The 5,440-nt window shown below is 39.8% G+C and overlaps 1 pseudogene; it reads right to left on the bottom strand.

The window, feature by feature from the left end:
* Window positions 1-3,310: 3,310 nt before the first annotated feature.
* On the bottom strand, window positions 3,311-5,023 carry LOC100735987 (heterogeneous nuclear ribonucleoprotein M-like; annotated as a pseudogene).
* Window positions 5,024-5,440: the final 417 nt, after the last annotated feature.

Here is a 5,440-nt window from a genome sequence, read left to right as displayed (position 1 = left end):
TTTAGATCTATGATCATCATCAGATATATATCCTCACACAAAATAGATCAATGGATTTATACTGTATTCTAATAGTTATTTATGTTTCTGACTTAAGAGATTCTTTGTTTTCCTGAATTTTCTGTAGTTTTCAAAATGTTTTTTATATGCATAAAACATTTTCATAATCATTTGAAATACTCCAAAAACCTACTTGTAGGTTTATATATTTTTCTTCTCTTCTCCACTCGAAAAATGTGCTGTGTAGCCTATTATTACAGACATCCTAATAATGGTGGCATGAAGTCAGAGGAAGAGAAGGAATCATCTGTGATACTTTCTCTTTGTCTGGCCTTCTGGACAAATTGGTTTAAAAAAACAGGCTTCTCTTTTGACCTGCTTTTCTGTAATACCTAACAATTCGTCTCCCATGTTTTCCTCCTGGGTCTACCGATGCTTGATCAGTGCTGTGTTCTGAAGAATTGAACGCAGTGTGAGTTGATTTAACAGAGTTTCTGTCATCCTGGATCTCTATTATGTGTAAAATTATAAGAATTCTCCTGCCTTGTGACCTGGAATGGCCCAGCTACGATGAATAATTCACCATACAGCCTTCTCCAGTCACCTATTTATCCCTTACGTTTTTAAAATCGAAGTTTTATAACACATACCAAAAAAAGGCATGGGTAAACAAGTTTCAGATTTCATTTCTCATACACTTTAAGTAGATCCCTGAGCTATATAAATGTGCAAATGAAAGCTGTCTCTCCTTATCCACTTGGCTTTCTCTGGGCAGTTCATTAGTTCTGTCTCTATCTTTTCTTTTTGATGCAAGAGCTGCTGATGTGAGGATGAATTGGAATATGACTCATCTGAAAGCTAGCTGAGCAGAGGATGCCGGGTGTGATTAGGGTATAGGAGTCGGGAGGGGGGTGTTTCTGTATGCATAAATGTTTTTTTTTTTTTGCATAAATGTATTATCTTTAAAAAAATCAACATTAGTGGGGAAATTTCCAACCAGTGCATGGAGCTTTTAGTGAAAAATAAAGCACTAAGCTATAGTTTTCCACAGGAACATGGTAATAATTCATTAAACTTCAACAGTTTAATCAAGGACGCTATGATGGTGGGAGGCCTCAGTGTGAAGCCCAGAAAAAAAATCTGTCTGAGGTTTGGTGTGATTTTCTCGCTTTTAATCTGGAGCTCAGAGTGTTTCCAATCATCCTTGCTTCACAGCTGGGAGTTTTCCTTGGCATTCTCATAGATTGTAGGAAGAATGATAAAACAGCTGACAGCGGGCTGTGTGAAGGTCTCTGTCTCTTACCTTACCACAACAGGAGGGGGAGGTACAGCTGTTATTTAATAAAGGACTTAAGATATGGCTCAGCCTGCCTAGCTTGGGTAAACACAGGCTGTAATTGTTCTAGTGGGAGACACATGTGGAATCCCAGATCTGGTGTTAGTGACATCTCTGGCTTCTCTCTCTGAGAATAATGATGTCTGCGGATATATATTGATGTGTATTTGGATAAACAGGACTTGTGGCAGGTGACAGATTTGAGGGTCACAAAATGTTTTAACTTTTCCTTTGTCTTCCAACCTTAAGACATTTTTGGCATAGTAATAGTCTTGAGAGTGCAGCCTTGGACTTTTCTTGAACAAGTCTATTCGCACTGCTAAATCACCTGCCAATCAACAACCAGAAAATAAATAAAATAAAAATATTTGAAAATTAATTAAATACTTTGTTCATTATAAAGTTTTTATAGGCAGAGAGCAAGAGTTCACTCAGATGATTTCTCAGCATCGCATTCAGGTTGATTCTGCTTGCAGTGATCAGATACACAGAGACCTGAATCAACTTTGGGTTTAGCAGGTGACACAAGCTTCCCACCCATCCAAAAACAAGGCTGGATCCTTTCCAGTGACAATGCTTGTTGAACTTTGGTGGGCAAACAAATCATGTTAATGTAGCAGACGGTCTAATGAAAAGAAGCACAGGAGATGAGAAGTTTCATTTTTGTAAGGTATTGTCACCTTTATTGTTTTAATGATAAAAGCAAAATATGATCAATACAAAAATATTAAGAAATCCTGAAAGTAAATGAGAAATAAGGTTTCTCTGCATTGCAATGTCATCCTCTAATGATAACTTTTGTTTTTAATGTAGTAAGATCCAGTGGCAGTAACAAGAACAGGGAAAAGGATGAAGAGAAAAGGGGCTCGAAGGTAAAGAAGAGAAAGGGATTGAATGTGAAGGAGAATAAAAAGGCTGGTTATGGTTTGTGTCTAGATGGCCCCCAAAGCCTCATGCATTTTTAGATGGGGATTGGTAGCTGAATCTAGAGTTTGTGATTGATTCATGGTCCAGTGCTGGGATTAAGGGTCTGAGTCCTGCACCCATTTTAGGGTGAGCAGCCTCCATACAATAGAGGGACAGAAAGGCTCTTGTTTCTCCCTTCTTGCTTTGGCTGTCTTCTGCCTACCATGAATTGCTCTCCTCTATGAAGCTCTCCTACCTTGGAACCAGCCAGTTATGGTCTGAAATTTGTACAAATTGTAGCTATAATAAACCTTTACTTCCTTAACTTTGGGATGCAGGTGTTTTGTCTCAGCAATGAGAAAAGTGACTAACGCAGGGCTCTAATCATAATTCTTGCTAATGTCTTACATTTTTTTTTACTGCTTCTCATTCATGTATAAACCATGCCCAGCATATATACTTAAGATTTTGAAAAATGATAATGGAATAATCATATTTATATTGTTTAGTAATGTATTATCTTCACTTGCCAATAGATCATGGTGATTATTTTATCTCAATACTTTAGTGTATGCCATAATTTTAAATAGCCATATAGTAATCCTTTGTATAGATTTATCCTTATTTAGTTGTTTCTCTTCAGATGGACATTTAACCTGTTTTTATTATTTTGTTATTGTAGGAAATGTTACAATGAATATCATTACAACATACACTTTTTGTATTTGACAGTGTATGGTAGGAAGTAGAATTTCTGGAAAAAACTGACACTGTAGCCAAGCTATCACTAACAATGTTAAATCAATCAGTCAATCAATCAATCTATTATTGAAGCAATTTATATTCCAACAGCTAGTATATGACAATTTCTCTCTTCTCTAAAGTCTTTGCCATCAATAATTTTTCAAAAAGCTAATATTTTAATCAAATTAAAAACTAACATTTTAATCAGTCTAACAGCATTAATTTTTTGAAAATCTAATGATATTAGACTTATTAAAATATTGCAAATCTCTTAACTTGATTTAAGTCTGATAGAGAACTTCCTGTTCTCTATCTTGATGCCAGCTAGAACACACAGCCACACTCGTTGAATTTGTCCTTTAGCCTCTTCCATGTAAAATCAAATGGAAGATTTCTCACATATCACCTCAGGAGCATGCCCTTCGGCTTTGCCAAAGGAACCTGAAAAGCTTCCTCTAAAGTTTCTACATTCTACCTTGATGGCACGATCAAAGCTGGCACACCACTGTCACCCATAATCAGACTCACACTCTCTAGGTTGATGGCACCCATCCGTTCTAGGCTGGTGGCCATGTGATCCATCACAGGACCCCTGTGGATCAGGCCAGGCCCCATCCTGTGGGCCCCATGTGCTCCATGCTGAAGCCCATGCTCTCGACAGCAGGGCCCATGTGCTTCACATCAGAGCCCATGTTCTCGGTGGTTTGGCCCACACAGTTGATGGGTGCAGCCATGTGCTTTGGGCTGAAGCCCATGCTGGAACCCATGTAGTCCATGCCAGAGTCAGTCCCCTCCATGGTTTGGCCCATTTGCTTAATGCTTGAAGCTCTGTGGTCAAAGATCAGTGAGCCCATGTGGTCCATGACCAGACCCATATGCTGGATCTCAGAGCCTACACAATCCATGTGGTGGCCCAGCCCTCTGGCCATGCACTCCATGCCAGCACCCTCAATGTGGTCAATGCCAGGACCCATCCTCTCAGTCTCAGGGACACTGCCTCCATTTCCACCTCCTCCCTGCATTGCCCTGATCTCTCCTCTCTTCAGTGCATTACTTAGGGTTTTATTTATCTGCCCCGTGTTTTCCATGCCACCACCGACGGGGCCTAGATTCTTTCTATTTTATTTATTCCAAATCCTAAGCCTTCCACTCCCATTCCTGCAGGCCTCTGTTCCCATTCCAATGCCTTTGTTCAGGTGATTGGCATCAGTAGGAAGCTCTCTTGCACTTAACCCTATGCCAGTACCACCATTTCCATGGGGAATTTGCTTTAGACATTTGGGAAGGAAAGTCTCCTTTTGGTAAGGTCTTCTCATCCATTTTGACATGCATTGGTCTGTCCAAGAGCAGGTCATCAAACATGGTTATAGCTTACACAGCTTCAAAGGATGTTCAAAAGCCACACTGCCTATTCCACAACCTTTTCCATCTTTATCCTTCAGAATGTCTGCTCGGACAACCACATTGGCCATACTAAATACTTCCTTCTGTTTGCCAGCCAACTTTATTATCCAGATTTGCTACAGATCTTCCAACCAAATCTCCTTGTGCTTCTAAGCCTTCCAATCTTTGCATTACTCTCCTGGCATGTTCACCGTCAGGATCTTGTTTGACTTTCTGTGATCTTCCACTCAGACTATGCTTTTTAGGACTTCAGCATCCTTTTTTGTGCTTGTTTTCTTCTTGAACTGAAGCACAGCACATCCCCTTGACTTTTCTCCAGCAGCCATAAAGAGCTCTACAAATGTCACTTCTCCAGCTTTTCTTTAAACAGGTCTTTAAGTGACTGTCACTTTGCATTGAAAAGTATGTTCGTAGTGAAGGTGTGGTACCTTTCAGTCAGATTGTCATATGGCTCAAAGCAATCGCCTCCTCTTTTTATATTTTTCTCCTTCCTCTTCTCGTTCTGAGTAGGTCCTTCTCCTTCACCCCTCAGGCCAGGTCCTTGTTGCTGCTTGGCATGCTGGGTGGGCTGCTTTCTTCCTCCATTTTGGGCTCAGTTCGCCACCTGGGCCTCAGCTGCCACCGTGCTGCCATTTTCTCCGCATCTGGGCTGAAGAAGTTCTGGAAGTCCTTTTTTTGTGTCTTTACAGGGCTTGATAAAAAATATGGTAAGTGATGCTGCTGAACGTCATCTGATGGATAGACTGACATAAAAATATTAGGCTGTGTCCTCATGCACTGTATTCACTGGATCTGGCTCTTCCCCAAAGTCAAAATAACCATAAATATTTTACATCAATTCAGACCACTGAGGCAGTAATGACACTACAACTAAAGACATTCATGAAATAGGATTGTCAGAACTGCTTCAGAAAGTGACAAGAATGATAGAATAAGAATGTATGAAGCAAAGTAGGTATTTTGAAGGGGATTAATGGCGATAGATCTTTTAGTGAAATAAATTTTTAAAATTTAGACATTCACCATATTCACTTCATCTGGCCCTAAAAA

The sequence above is a fragment of the Cavia porcellus genome, unplaced genomic scaffold (genome assembly GCF_034190915.1).
Source record: "Cavia porcellus strain 051 isolate PalLab524CR breed Dunkin Hartley unplaced genomic scaffold, mCavPor4.1 scaffold_10, whole genome shotgun sequence".
In the NCBI taxonomy this organism is placed as follows: Eukaryota; Metazoa; Chordata; class Mammalia; order Rodentia; family Caviidae; genus Cavia; species Cavia porcellus.
Note: the sequence above shows the minus strand (reverse complement) of the source record. Positions and strands in the feature narration are given on the sequence as shown.